The sequence below is a fragment of the Capra hircus genome, chromosome 19 (genome assembly GCF_001704415.2).
Source record: "Capra hircus breed San Clemente chromosome 19, ASM170441v1, whole genome shotgun sequence".
NCBI classification, from domain to species: domain Eukaryota; kingdom Metazoa; phylum Chordata; class Mammalia; order Artiodactyla; family Bovidae; genus Capra; species Capra hircus.
The window spans coordinates 8,631,336-8,648,075 of record NC_030826.1 but is presented as its reverse complement, the minus strand read 5'-3'; the positions used below and the strand labels follow the sequence as shown (position 1 = coordinate 8,648,075).

General features: G+C 40.5%; 1 pseudogene; it reads right to left on the bottom strand.

The window, feature by feature from the left end:
- LOC102184654 lies at positions 15,337–16,271 on the bottom strand (annotated as a pseudogene).

Genomic DNA, 16,740 nt, shown 5'->3' with positions numbered 1-16,740 from the left:
ACCAGAATCTATTAAACTCTTAGAGGAGAACATAGGCAGAACATTCGATGATAAAAATCAAAGCAAGATCTTCTATGATCCATCTCCTAGAGTAATGGAAATAAAAATAAATAAATAAACAAGTGGGACCTAATAAAACTTAAAAGCTTTTGCACAGCAAAGGAAACTTCAAACAAAGTGTCAAGACAACCCTCAAATGGGAGAAAATAATAGCAAAGGAGACAGCTGATAAAGAATTCATTTCCAAGATATACAAGTAGCTCATACAACTCAATACCAGAAAAGCAAACAACCCAATCAAAAAGTGGGGAAGAGACCTGAAGAAACACTTCTCCAAAGAAGACATACAGATGGCTAACAAGCGCATGAAAAGATGCTCAGCATCACTCACTATTAGAGAAATGCAAATCAAAACTACAATGAGGAGACTGGAAAAAGATGCCGAAGGAGTAGGAGGATGTTGAGTACATCTCTCTCCATGGATACATCAGGTATAGCCCTTCAGACACAGAAGCGCATGCAGAACATCAGCTGGGAGCAGACAGGAGTAGCTTACCAGTGGAAAAGAATACAAAGAACCATGCAACACTGGGTAGAATGAAAAAATCAAGGGGAAAAACTGGAGTGTTCATACAACTGGACCTGCCCTCAGTGGATGGGGGAACTGAAGCAGAGGTCCGATCCCCACATCAGGACAATTGTCTGAGTCAGAGGAGAAACATTTAAGGCTGAGAGTGAAACATCTGATCTGTAGCAGCCTAAATGGAATGAGAATCAGGCATACCCTGACAGGGACGCAGGTACTGGAAGATTCGGTGGCTGGGAGCTGGAGTTTAGAGGTTGTGGAGCAATTCCAGGATGAGAGCCCCTGTTGACTGGAGAGAGATGGATTGAGGGAATGTGAGGGAGGAGACTATGGTGGGAAATGCCTGTGGAGGAAAGCCAGGCAGCCATGAAAGCAAGATGATACTATTGAGTCGGTATGGAGCCATCACCATAGCCTCTCAGCCCACACATGCCAGCATGAGCATCTGAGCAATAGAGAGTCTGGCCCATTAAATGCCTGACACACAGAACTACAGAGTAGGACCCCACACAGGGTGCTTCTTTAGTGCCTGATGCACCAAACAGCAGAGATTTACCCCAGGCAAGGGAGCCCTCTAAGTGCCTGAATGGGCAGAGTTACGGAGAAAGACTGACCAAAGAGGCCTTCTGATCCCCAGCTACAAGAGGCTCAAAAAAGACTGTTGGGCCATAACTCCTGGGGCGGAGGCAGTGTGTATCCCTTCACACTTGGTGCTGCCAGGATCCCCACAAGCCAAGTAGCTGTGCCAACTTCATGTTCAACCCTCACTGGGGCAAAGCTACCACAGGCAAAAAAAAGTCTTGCATCTATGTGCACAGACTGTTGTGTCTGACTCTTTGCGAACCTGTGGACTGTAGCCTGCCAGGCTTCTCTGTCAGGGGGGTTCTCCAGGCAAGAATACTGGAGCGTATTGGCCAATACTGGTTGCCATACCCTTCTAGAGCACTATATTCCTTTCTTCCCTAGCTGCCAACCCCCCTGAGTACCTGGTGCTGCCAGAACCCATACGACCCAAGAAGCTGCACCATCTCCACACCTGGCCCTCACAGGGGCAAACCCAAGTCCTCCAGAGCAGCCTCAGGAGCAAACAGCAGTGGACAGCCTACATGCAGAGGCGGAAATAAAACCACAATTGAAACCCAGGGGCAGTGTGTCTAAGGAAGAAGACCCAAAACCTTCCCACCAGCTGTACAAGCTGCAGATTAAACCCACATGAGCAACTAGGCTGACTGTGTCTATGGAATATATAAAAGGACAATGAGAGCTGCCACACACACACACACACACACACACACACACACACAAATGCACTAGTTCTCATAGCTGTGACATTGGAGGCAAGAACACAGAGGAGAAGGACCAGATTGGAATCTGAGCTGTCCCCACATCATGTCCAGAGATCATCAGTGTTGGAGGGCATCCTGGGGAGGTGAGGTGGACTGTGACTCCCACCAAGGGAAAGGACTCTGACAGCAGTGACTCAAAAAAAACGCTTATTATTCTTATTTTTGACTTGTTCTGTAGATTCTTTTCTATTTTTTTTTCTTTTTTCTTTTCCTTTTCTTTCCCCCTTCGTTGTAGTTGTTGATTTTATTGGCACTATGAAATCTAGTTAAGCTTTGGAGCTTTTTTTTCCTCAGTCACATTTTGTACTGTTGTTATAAACCTGCCTCTATATTGGGCTTTTGCAGTTCTGAGGAATTTTCCTTTTTTTCCCTCTTTTTTTATTTTACTTTTTAAATGTATTATTATTTTTTATACGTTTATTTCTTTGTTTGCTTTTCCTACTGTTCTTTCCCCCTTGCAATTAATCCTTAATGTATATAAATCTTTATCTACCTCGATTTAACTATGCATATCTATTCTTTCTTTTTTCCTTTTCTCTCAACATATTTGTTAGTTTTATTTTCATTGCTTTATTCCCCAAATGACACCTTGTTTTGTTTTCCTTTTTGTGCTTCAGTTTGTTCTTAACTAGTAGATATAATTTTTTGTCTCCTTTGTTTGCCAGGTCAATTTACTGTACTTTATGTTTGTTGAACTGTTTTGAGTTTGCTGATGGGTGTATATGTATATGTGTATATTTGGTCACCCTTTTTATTGTTGTTATAAACCTCTGCATCTATATTGGGCTTTTGCAGTTCTCTGGAGTTCCCCCTCCCCTTTTTTCTCCTTTTTTCTTTCTTCTTCCTTCTTTCCCCTTTTCTCTTTTTTGTAATATTAACTTTTAAACCTATTATATCTTTACTATGTTTATTTCTTTGTTTGTCTTTCCTACTATTCTTTTCCCCTTAAGTCAATCTTTAATGTACATAAACCTTCATCTACCTCTATTTAACTTTACATATCTATTCTTTCTTTTTCCTTTCTGTCTTTTCCTCTCAACATATTTGTTAGTTTTGTTTTCATTGCTTTATTAGCCACTTGGCATCTGACTTTAGTATTGTTTTCCAGTTTGTGCTTTAGTTAGTTTTGTTTTTAGCTGGTAAATATAAATTTTATTTCCTTTGTTTGCCAGGTCAATCTGCTGTTCTTTATTTTTGTTGGACTGTTTTGACTTTGCTCATGGGTGTATATGAGTATATTCTATTATTTTAATTATTATTTGCCTGATTTTGTAACTGCCATTTGTCTGGAGTTCATCTTTCATTTCTTGATTTGGGGTATTTGTTTTAATCTCACTTAATGCCATAACAAACCACCTGTGGAATTTTTGTTTCTGACCAGGGATCAAGCCCTGAGCCTTTGGAGTGGAAGCACTGACTCCAAGATCCTAGACTACCAAAGAACTAATCCTAGGGAGGATCAAATAGTGAGAACTCTCACAAAGCAAAGTATTTGAATACAAGACCTGGCATCACCCAACCACCAGTAGCACTCTGTGCAGGACGCCTCATCAAAACACCAAACAAAACAAAAATACAAACCAAATCATAACCAGACAGGATTACCACCTCACTCAGCCTTGCCCATCAGAGGAAAAACAACAACAACAACAACAAAGACTCAGCACAAATCTCAGCCTATATGAAGCTTACACAAACCACTGGACCAACCTTAGGAGGGCAGAAACCAAAAGGAAGAAAGAATTAAACCTGGAAGCCTGGGAAAAGGAGACCACAAACACAATAAGTTTTTAAAACATGAAAAGGCAGAGAAATACCACACAAATGAAGGAATAAACTACAAACCCAGAAGTCCAAATAAATGAAAAGGAAAGAAGCAAAGTACCTGAAAAAGAATTCAGAATAATGATAGTAAACATGATCAAAAACCTTGAAAACAAAATGGAGAAGATGCAAGAATCAATTAACAAAGATAGAGAAGAATTAAAGAATATACCAAGGCAAACAACACAATTACTGAAATTAAAAATACTCTAGCAGGACTCAATAACAAAATATTTGAAGCAGAAGAAAGAACCAGTGAGCTGGAAGATAAAATGGTGGAAATAACTTTGGAAGAGCAACATATAGTAAAAAGAATGAAAAGAACTGAGGATAGTCTCAGAGTCCTTTGGGACAATTTCAAATGCACCATAAGTGAATTATAGGGGTCCCAGAAGAAGAAGAGAAAAAAAAGGGTATGAGAAAAATTTTAAAGAGATTATAGTTGAAAATTTCCCCAACATGGAAAAGAAAATAGTTAATCAAGTCCAAGAGGTGCAAAGAGTCCCATACAGGATAAACCCAAGGAGAAACAAGCCAAGATTCATACTAATAAAACTAACAAAGACTAAACACAAAGGAAGAACCTAGAGGGGTGGGATGGGGAGGGAGCTGTGAGGGAGGTTCAAAAGGGAGGGGATGTTTGTATTCCTATGGCTGATTCATGTTGAGGTTTGACAAAAAACAACAAAATTCTGTAAAGCAATTATCCTTCAATTAAAAAATAAATTAATTTTTAAAAACTACAATGAGATACCACTTCAGGCCTGTCACTATGGCCATCATCAAAAAGTCTACAATCAATAAATGCTGGAGAGGGTGTGGAGAAAAGGGAACGTTCTTGCATTGTTGGTGGGAATGCAAACTGATACAACCACATGAAAGATGCTATGGAGACTCCTTTAAAAGCTTGGAGTAAAATCACCATATGACCCAGAAATCCCACTCCTAAGCATTTACCCCCTGAGGAAATAAAAACTGAAAAAGACACATGTATCCCAATGTTCACTGCAGCACTTTTTACAATTGCTAGAACATGGAAGCAACCTAGATGTCCATCAACAGATGAATGGATAAAGAAGCTGTGGTACATACATATAATGGAATACTACTTGGCCATAAAAAGGATCCCATTTGAATGCGTTCTAATGAGGTGGATGAAAATAGAGCCCGTTATTCAGAGTGAAGTTAGTCAGAAAGAGAAATATAAATATCATATACTGACACATATATATGGAATAGGAAGAGACGGCCCTGATGAATTTATTTCCAGGGCAGCAATGGAGAAACAGACATAGAGAATAGACCTATGGACACAGTGGGAGGAGAGGAGAGAGAAGGGGAAATGTATGGAGAGAGTAACATAAAAATTTACAATGCCATATGTAAACTACACAGTCAATGGGAATTTGCTGTATGACTCAGGGAACTCAAACAAGGACTCTGCAACAGGCTGAAGGGTAGGGTGGGAAGGGAGATGGGAGGGATGTCCAGGAATGAGGGGACATGGTGTACCTATGACTGATTCTTGTTGATGTATGACAGAAAACCACAAAATTCTATAAAGCAATTATCCTTCAATTTAAAACTTTTAAAAACGATACAATGACTGAAGTTTTGGGAGTCATATTGCTATCATTAAGGGAAAGACAAGGAATTATAAAGCAGCAAAACCAGATCCTAAAATGTTGGAGTTAATGAATTAACCAACTATAGAATTGCCTACCCTCTAATCTTTCTAAGTGAGATAATCTCCTCATTCTTTAAGCCACTGTGATTTGGTTATGTTGCTACTTGCAATCAAAAGCATCCTTATAGTGGATGTATATTTCAAAGAGGGCTATCATAGTGTCCAAAAGAGTTCACAGCCCCCATATAGCTGTGTGTCATGTGCCGAGCATCACATTTTATGAGCCATGTGATCATATGAGAGCAAATACAGAGGAAATGATCAGGTTGTTGGAATCAGGAAACTTGTCACAATAGGAATAATTGAAGGAATGTAGATGCTGCATCTGGAAAAGAGACAAATTAGAGGATGAGAGAAGTACTGTCAAATATTTAAAGGACTTAAGCGTGAATGGGAAAACACTGTTCTGTGGGACCTCCCAGATCAAACATGACAGAGTTCATTTTCTCTCCCATCATCCACAAACACCCACTGCAAATGGGGAGAAATGTGTGAAATGGGACAGGGAAGTATAAGGGAAGAAAGGATGAATTCAGAGCTGCCATGATGGCTTAAAGGGTCTGTAACTTTTATTTCCTGCATGGGATGGTTGCTAGGAAGGAAGGGGAAACAAGGAAGCTTTTTATTATCTTAACTTTGGAGCAATGTTATATGTTGCCCAAGACTTTAACGAAGAAAAACATACTTCAATGAAATGGGGTAAATAAATACAAGTTATACAGAGATGTGGAGCTCCCCTGGGAGCTCAGCTGGTAAAGAATCTGCTTGCAATGTGGGAGACCTGGGTTTGATCCCTGGGTTGGGACGATCCCCTGGAGAAGGGAACAGCTACCCACTCCAGTATTCTGGCCTGGAGAATGCCAGGGACTGTATAGTCCACGGGGTCGCAAGGAGTTGGACATGACTGAGCAAATTTCACCTCACTTTATACAGAGATAAAAGAAGACTTGAACTTCACAGGGAAAGAACAGGATGCAAGAAAAAGTAGAAATGCCTATTTGAATAGGATAATGTCTAGGTCGTGAGAGGATTTAAACATGAATAAAGTACAGCCCCCACCCTTCAAGAAGCCCTGATTCCAGGGTAGGAAGTCAAAGAGAAAGGCAAAACCCCATGAGGCAGCAGCCTTGGCCTGAACCCATACCCCAGACCAGGACCACTAATAGACATGGTCCTGCTCTCTCTGGCCTTGGTTCCCCAACCATTCTAGAGCATCCTCTTCTTAGCCACATGATACAAATGATGTAAGGGTTTGGTTTGGAAAGTAGAATAGTTTTCATATTATCCAAAGAGTATTTGGTAGAAAAGAAACAAATCCAAAGGGAAAATACCATTATGGGAATTTTTAGACAATGTTACAAGTGAGATCACTTCCAAAATACCACAGTGAGGTTGAGACAGAGAGACAGAGAGCAGAACAAATGTGATTGCTTCAGAGTTGAGATGAAAATATGGAGCATTCATCACAGATATTTATCCGTAGATTGTCTGAGACCCTGAGTTTCAAATTCTACCCATATCCTCTGCCTTGAAACTTGGAGTCAGAGAAACTGTCCCCTAGCTCAGCTCTTCACCTCACTTGCTCCTCATTATTGAACAGGTCACTTCTCTCTGAGTTTCCCCATTTGTAAAACTGTTTCGTTCATTTAGTTGCTAAGTCACATCTGACTCTTTGGGACACCAAGGACTCTAGCCCACCAGGCTTTTCTGTCCATGGGATTTCCCAGGCAAGAATATTGGAGTGGGTTGCTGTTTCCTTCTCCAGGGGATCTTTCTGACCCAGGGATTGAACTCATGTTTCCTGCATTGGCTAGTACATTCTTTACCATTTAGGTACCAGGGCTGGGCAAAACTGTTTAATATAATAATAGCATATCCACGGTCAGTTTTCTGAGAATGACACAGAAGTATGAAAGTGCCTAACACAATACCTGACACAGGAGGCGGTCCATAGAAATATTACTTTAATCTCAGCTGCCACACTCAATAAAATCTTTTCTCCACTTTTCACATTGGAAAACAGTTCAGAGAAAACATTTGTCATTTAAAGTCAATCTATCGGGGGGTGGTCCTAAGATGGCGGAGGAATAGGACGGGAAGACCACTTTCTCCCTCACAAATTCCTCAAAAGAACATTTCAACGCTGAACGAACTCCACAAAACAACTTCTGTAGGCTGGCAGAGGACATCAGGCAACCAGAAAAGCAGACCATTGTCTTCAAAAACAGGTAGGAAAAAATATAAAAGACAAAAAAGGAGACAAAGGAGGTGGGGAGGGAGCTCCATCCCGGGAAGGGAAGCCCGTCCCGGGAAGGGAATTTTAAGAAGAGAGGTTTCCAAACACCAGGAAACACTCTCCCTGCCGAGTCTGTGGCGAGCCTTGGAAACACAGAGGGCAACATAACAGAAAGGGAAAAATAAATAAATAATTAAAACCAAGAGATTACAAGCCCACCAGTAACTCCCCCAGTGGAAAAGCAGCACAGACGCCTGCATCCGCCATTGGGAAGTGGGGGCAGGGCAGGGACGCGTGGGAGGCGCGGGCTGCAGAGCTTTGTAAGAATCGGGCAGGAACGCCCCACGCGCAACCAGAGCGATCTAACTTGGGCTAGCAAACCAAACTGTGGGATAGCTACCACGCGAAAAGCTCGAACATAAGACACCGCCAGAACCGAGCACAGAACAAAGGATGGAACGGAAAAAGCCGGCTGCAGACCATCCCCTGCCCGGGACAGGCAGCCAGAGCCGTAAGGACTGGAAAGAGGCAATTGCAGACCCGGAGAGACTTTACTTACCTAACTGCAAGCAGGCTTCTTTGCTAAGACTTCTGGGGGTGCTGGACAGTCAAAATCTGCCTCACAAGGGGCACCAGCGGTCCACCCAGAAAGCTGAGCAGCAGCGGCAGAAAAGGCGACAAGTCGCAGCGATTGCGCTCGCCAAACTCCTGAGCTACTCGGACCCGGGAAGGGCACAAAACGCAGTCCCAACCGAATCTGTGCCTCTGAGGGCTACCTGAGAGCCAAACCTGAGCGGCTTAGACTGGGGAAGTGCACGCAGCCTAGGGCCGGCCTCAGATGGTTCCTGGCTGAGCATCGTAGAGCCGGAGCGGTTTGTGCACCGGGAGAAGGGACAGGTCCAGCAGGGCTGAGACACTGTGTGCACACGACAGCGCTATTTGTTTGCAGCATCCCCCCCTGCCCCACAGCGCGACTGAACTAGTGAGCCTAAAAAACCAGCAAACAGAAGAAGTTAAACAGAGGGAACCGCCTTGGAAGTGACCCTACACGGCCCACAACATCAGAGAAGAGCCAGATATATTTTTACTATTTTTAAAATCATTCCTTTTTTTTCTTTTTTTCTTTTTTTTTTCTAACTTTTTTTTAATAGTTAAGTCTTCTATTTCTCCTCTAATTTTTATTTCTATAACCTATTATTACTATTCCAAAAAAAAAAAGACTCTTTTTTTTTTTTTAAGGCAAACACCATATATAGTCTTTGGGTGGTTATTGGTGGTTTTTTTTTTTTTTTTAATCTTGTGGCTTTTTTTTTCTTTTTTTTTTTCTTTCTTTTTTCCTTTTTCCTTCTGCTTCTTTTCTTTAATATAGTATTTTTGAAAACCCAACCTCTACTCTAGATTTTTAATCTTCGCTCTTTGGTTTTTGTTGTCAATTTTGTACATTTAAAAACCCAAACTTCACTACCCAAGTTTACCTGAGAGCGAGATTACTGGCTTGACCACTCTCTCCTCCTTTGGACTCTCCTTTTTCTCCACCAGGTGGCCTCTGTCTCTTTTCTCCCCCATCTCTTCTCTATCCAACTCTGTGAATCTCTGTGTGTTCCAGACGGTGGAGAACACCTAAGGAACTGGTTACTGGCAGGATTTGTCTCTCTCCTTCTCATTCCTCTCTCTTATCCTCCTGGCCACCTCTGTCGACTTCCTCCCTCTCCTCTTCCCTGTATAACTCCATAAATACCTCTGAGCAGTCCAGACTATGGAACGCACATAAGGAAGTGACTACTGGCTAGCTTGCTCTCTCCTCTTTTGATCTCACCACATCTCATTCCAGTCACCTCTAACTACCCCCTCCCTCTTCTCTTCTCCTTGTGACTCAGTGAACCTCTCTGAGTGTCCCTCAATGTGGAGAAACTTTTCATCTTCAACTTAGATGTTTTATCATCGGTGCTGTATAGATGGAGAAGTCTAGAGGCTACTGTAAAAATAAAACTGAAAACCAGAAGCAGGAGGCTTAAGTCCAAAGCCTGAAAACATCAGAGAACTCCTGAATTCAGGGAACATTAAGCAATAGGAGCTCATCAAATGCCTCCATACCTACACTGAAACCAAGCACCACCCAAGAACCAACAAGTTCCAGAACAAGACATACCACACAAATTCTCCAGCAACGCAGGAACACACCCCTGAGCTTCAATATACAGGCAGCTCAAAGTTACTCCAAAACCTTTGATGTCTCATAACCCATTACTGGTCACTCCACTGCACTCCAGAGAGAAGAAACCCAGCTCCACCCACCAGAACTCCAACACAAGCCTCCCTAACCAGGAAACCTAGACAAGCCACTGATACAACCCCACCCACAGTGAGGAAACTTCATAATAAAGAGAACTCCACAAATTAACAGAATATAAAAAGGCCACCCCAAACGCAGCAATATAATCAAGATGAAGAGACAGAGGAATACTCAGCAGGTAAAGGAACAGGAGAGTTGCCCACCAAACCAAACAAAAGAGGAAGAGGTAGGGAATCTACCTGAGAAATAATTCCAAATATTGATAGTGAAAATGATCCAAAATGTTGAAATCAAAATGGAATCACAGATAAATAGCCTAGAGACAAGGATTGAGAAGATGCAAGAAAGGTTTAACAAGGACCTAGAAGAAATAAAAAAGAGTCAATATATAAAGAATAACGCAATAAATGAGATCAGAAACACTCTGGAGGCAACAAATAGCAGAATAACAGAGGCAGAAGATAGGATTAGTGAAATAGAAGATAGAATGGTAGAAATAAATGAATCAGAGAGGAAACAAGAAAAACGAATTAAAAGAAATGAGGACAATCTCAGAGACCTCCAGGACGATATGAAACACTCCAACATTCAAATTATAGGAGTCCCAGAAGAAGAAGACAAAAAGAAACACCATGAGAAATTCCTTGAGGAGATAATAGTTGAAAACTTCCCTAAAATGGGGAAGGAAATAATCACCCAAGTCCAAGAAACACAGAGAGTTCCAAATAGGATAAACCCAAGGCAAAACACCCCAAGACACATATTAATCAAATTACCAAAGATCAAACACAAAGAACAAATATTAAAAGCAGCAAGGGAAAAACAACAAATAACACACAAGGGGATTCCCATAAGGATAACAGCTGATCTTTCAATAGAAACTCTTCAGGCCAGGAGGGAATGGCAAGACATACTTAAAGTGATGAAAGAAAATAACCTACAGCCCAGATTACTGTAGCCAGCAAGGATCTCATTCAAATACGAAGGAGAAATCAAAAGCTTTACAGACAAGCAAAAGCTGAGAGAATTCAGCACCACCAAACCAGCTCTCCAACAAATTCTAAAGGATACTCTCTAGACAGGAAACACGAAAAGGGTGTATAAACCCGAACCCAAAACAATAAAGTAAATGGTAACAGGATCATACTTATCAATAATTACCTTAAACATAAATGGGTTGAATGCCCCAACCAAAAGGCAAAGACTGGCTGAATGGATACAAAAACAAGACCCCTCTATATGCTGCTTACAAGAGACCCACCTCACAACAAGGGACACATACAGACTGAAAGTGAAGGGCTGGAAAAAGATATACCACGCAAATAGAGACCAAAAGAAAGCAGGAGTGGCAATACTCATATCCGATAAAATAGACTTTAAAACAAAGGCTGTGAAAAGAGACAAAGAATGCCACTACATAATGATTAAAGGATCAATCCAAGAAGAAGATATAAAAATTATAAATATATATGCACCCAATATAGGAGCACCGCAATATGTAAGACAAATGCTAACAAGTATGAAAGGAGAAATCAACAATAACACAATAATAGTGGGAGACTTTAATACCCCACTCACACCTATGGACAGATCAACTAAACAGAAAATCAACAAAGAAACGCAAACTTTAAATGATACATTAGACCAGTTAGACCTAATTGATATCTATAGGACATTTCACCCCAAAACAATGAATTTCACCTTTTTCTCAAGTGCTCATGGAACGTTCTCCAGGATAGACCACATCCTGGGCCATAAATCTAAACTTGATAAATTCAAAAAAATCAAAATCATTCCAAGCATCTTTTCTGACCATAATGCATTAAGATTAGATCTCAATTACAGGAGAAAAACTATTAAAAATTCCAACATATGGAGGTTGAACAACACACTTCTGAATAACCAACAAATCACAGAAGAAATCAAAAAAGAAATCAAAATATGCATAGAAACTAATGAAAATGAAAACACAACAACCCAAAACCTGTGGGACACTATAAAAGCAGTGCTAAGAGGAAAGTTCATAGCAATACAGGCATACCTCAAGAAACAAGAAAGAAGTCAAATAAATAACCTAACTCTACACCTAAAGCAACTAGAAAAGGAAGAATTAGAGAACCCCAGAGTTAGTAGAAGGAAAGAAATCTTAAAAATTAGGGCAGAAATAAATGCAAAAGAAACAAAAGAGACCATAGCAAAAATCAACAAAGCCAAAAGCTGGTTCTTTGAAAGGATAAATAAAATTGACAAACCATTAGACAGACTCATCAAGAAGCAAAGAGAGAAAAATCAAATCAATAAAATTAGAAATGAAAATGGAGAGATCACAACAGACAACACAGAAATACAAAGGATCATAAGAGACTACTATCAGCAGTTATATGCCAATAAAATGGACAACGTGGAAGAAATGGACAAATTCTTAGAAAAGTACAATTTTCCAAAACTGAACCAGGAAGAAATAGAAAATCTTAACAGACCCATCACAAGCATGGAAATTGAAACTGTAATCAGAAATCTTCCAGCAAACAAAAGCCCAGGTCCAGACGGCTTCACAGCTGAATTCTGCCAAAAATTTCGAGAAGAGCTAACACCTATCCTACTCAAACTCTTCCAGAAAATAGCAGAGGAAGGTAAACTTCCAAACTCATTTATGAGGCCACCATCACCCTAATACCAAAACCTGACAAAGATACTACAAAAAAAGAAAACTACAGGCCAATATCACTGAAGAACATAGATGCAAAAATCCTCAACAAAATTCTAGCAATCAGAATCCAACAACACATTAAAAAGATCATACACCATGACCAAGTGGGCTTTATCCCAGGGATTCAAGGATTCTTCAATATCCGCAAATCAATCAATGTAATTCACCACATTAACAAATTGAAAAATAAAAACCATATGATTATCTCAATAGATGCAGAGAAGGCCTTTGACAAAATTCAACATCCATTTATGATAAAAACTCTCCAGAAAGCAGGAATACAAGGAACATACCTCAACATCATAAAAGCTATCTATGACAAACCCACAGCAAACATTATCCTCAATGGTGAAAAAGTGAAAGCATTTCCCCTAAAGTCAGGAACAAGACAAGGGTGCCCACTTTCACCGCTACTATTCAACATAGTTCTGGAAGTTTTGGCCACAGCAATCAGAGCAGAAAAAGAAATAAAAGGAATCCAAACTGGAAAGGAAGAAGTAAAACTCTCACTGTTTGCAGATGACATGATCCTCTACATAGAAAACCCTAAAGACTCCACCAGAAAATTACTAGAACTAATCAATGAATATAGTAAAGTTGCAGGATATAAAATCAACACACAGAAATCCCTTGCATTCCTATACACTAATAATGAGAAAGTAGAAAAAGAAATTAAGGAAACAACTCCATTCACCATTGCAACGAAAAGAATAAAATACTTAGGAATATATCTACCTAAAGAAACTAAAGACCTATATATAGAAGACTATAAAACACTGGTGAAAGAAATCAAAGAGGACACTAATAGATGGAGAAATATACCATGTTCATGGATCAGAAGAATCAATATAGTGAAAATGAGTATACTACCCAAAGCAATTTACAAATTCAATGCAATCCCTATCAAGCTACCAGCCATATTTTTCACAGAACTAGAACAAATAATTTCAAGATTTGTATGGAAATATAAATAGCCAAAGCAATCTTGAGAAAGAAGAATGGAACTGGAGGAATCAACTTGCCAGACTTCAGGCTCTACTACAAAGCCACAGTCATCAAGACAGTATGGTACTGGCACAAAGACAGAAATATAGATCAATGGAACAAAATAGACAGCCCAGAGATAAATCCACACACATATGGACACCTTATCTTTGACAAAGGAGGCAAGAATATACAATGGAGTAAAGACAATCTCTTTAACAAGTGGTGCTGGGAAAACTGGTCAACCACTTGTAAAAGAATGAAACTAGATCACTTTCTAACACCACACACAAAAATAAACTCAAAATGGATTAAAGATCTAAATGTAAGACCAGAAACTATAAAACTCCTAGAGGAGAATATAGGCAAAACACTCTCCGACATAAATCACAGCAGGATCCTCTATGATCCACATCCCAGAATACTGGAAATAAAAGCAAAAATAAACAAATGGGACCTAATTAAAATTAAAAGCTTCTGCACAACAAAGGAAACTATAAGCAAGGTGAAAAGACAGCCTTCTGAATGGGAGAAAATAATAGCAAATGAAGCAACTGACAAACAACTAATCTCAAAAATATACAAGCAACTTATGCAGCTCAATTCCAGAAAAATAAACGATCCAATCAAAAAATGGGCCAAAGAACTAAATAGACATTTCTCCAAAGAAGACATACGGATGGCTAACAAACACATGAAAATATGCTCAACATCACTCATTATTAGAGAAATGCAAATCAAAACCACAATGAGGTACCACTTCACACCAGTCAGAATGTCTGCGATCCAAAAATCTGCAAGCAATAAATGCTGGAGAGGGTGTGGAGAAAAGGGAACCCTCCTACACTGTTGGTGGGAATGCAAACTAGTACAGCCACTATGGAGAACAGTGTGGAGATTCCTTTAAAAATTGCAAATAGAACTACCTTATGACCCAGCAATCCCACTGCTGAGCATACACACTGAAGAAACCAGAATTGAAAGAGACACATGTACCCCAATGTTCATCGCAGCACTGTTTATAATAGCCAAGACATGGAAACAACCTAGATGTCCATCAGCAGATGAATGGATAAGAAAGCTGTGGTACATATACACAATGGAGTATTACTCGGCCATTAAAAAGAATTCATTTGAATCAGTTCTGATGAGATGGATGAAACTGGAGCCGATTAGACAGAGTGAAGTAAGCCAGAAAGAAAAACACCAATACACTATACTAACACATATATATGGAATTTAGAAAGATGGCAATGACGACCCTGTATGCAAAACAGCAAAAAAGACACAGCTGTGTATAACGGACTTTTGGACTCTGTGGGAGAGGGAGAGGGTGGGATGATTTGGGAGAATGGCATTGTAACATGTATACTATCATGTAAGAATCGAATCGCCAGTCTATGTCCGGCACAGGATACAGGATGCTTGGGGCTGGTACATGGTGATGACCCAGAGAGATGTTATGGGGAGGGAGGTGGGAGGTGGGTTCATGTTTGGAAATGCATATACACCTGTGCTGGATTCATGTCAATGTATGGCAAAACCTATACAGTATTGTAAAGTAAAATAAAGTAAAAAGAAAAGAAAAAAAATAATTAAAAAATGAAATAAAAAAATAAATTTGCAAATGCAAAAAATAAATAAATAAATAAAGTCAATCTATCTTAAGTTCACTTCCTGCTGGAAATCACTAGGTGCTTGCCTAATCTCTTCATGGTTGCCTGCATCTCCTGATTCCTCAGTGTGCAGATGATGGGGTTGAGCATGGGGTCAAGACGGTGTAGCTGATAGACACAGCTTTGTCCACGGGGAAGGAAGTGAAGAGTCGGGCATAGATATAGATACTAGGAATGAAGTTCATAGACACAACAATGATGTGGGTGGTGCAGGCGGAAGCTGCCTTCCTCCTCGCTTGCCCAGACTGGGACCTCAGCATCACCAGGATGACAGTATAAGAGATCAGAAGGAGGAGGAACCAGATGAGGACCAGCATCCCACTGTTGGAGATCATAAGGAACTCCCAGAGGGAGGTGTCCGTGCAGGCAAGTCTCAGCACTTGTGGAATGTCACAGTAGAAGTTATCCCAGGTGTTGGGGCCACAAAAAAGCAATGGAAGCATCAAAACAAGCTGGACAATGGAGTGGACAAAGCCCCCTATCCAGGCAGCCACCACTAGCCCCTCACACACTCGAGTGTTCATGATGGTGATGTAGTGGAGGGGCCGGGAGATGGCTATGTAGCGGTCATAGGCCATCACTGAGAGGAAGAAGACAGTCCCACCTCCCAAGAGGTGGAAGAAGAAGATCTGGGCCACGCAGCCCTGGTAGGAGATGGTCTTCTTCTCAGCAAGGAAGTCCACCAGCATCTTTGGGGTAGTGACTGAGGAGAAACAGAGATCTAAAACAGCCAGATTTCACAGCAGGAAATACATGGGTGTGTTGTGCCTGGATTCAGAGATCACTTTGACTATGATGAGGAGGTTTCTCATGACAGTGGTGGTGTAGACAAGCAGTAACACCAGGACCAAGAAGAGCTGGAGCTCCTCAGTCTGTGAGAGCCCCAGAAAGACAAACTCTGACACCCATGTGTGGTTCCCTGAATCCATGCTATCTTCTCCATACACCTAAAGAAAACACACCACAAACAGAGATGTATAAAGTTACTATGCGCCATTCTAGTCCTCAGTGACTCAAAGCAATTGTCCAAGTCCAGACAAAGGACACCCTCATGTGCAGATCATAATACCCTGGCCTGATATAAGTGATCTTGTGTTTGGAGAGCTGATACTGGAATACGCATTCACAAGACACCTTAAATTGATCTAGAGACACATGCCACCTGCTTTTCAAAGATTCAGTGGTAATAGAGTGGTGGAAAGACACATAGAGCCCAACAGAACTGAAGTTCATAACTATATTTCTCTGAGATTTGACCTTGAGTAAATTTCTTGTCTATGTCTCAGATTTCATCTCTGTAAGAAAATGTTTTGTCTGTAAATCTGTCTAGGAGCTTGAATAAAATAATACATAAGTTTTCTAGAACAGTGTGTAAAATAATAAATGGTAATCACTCTC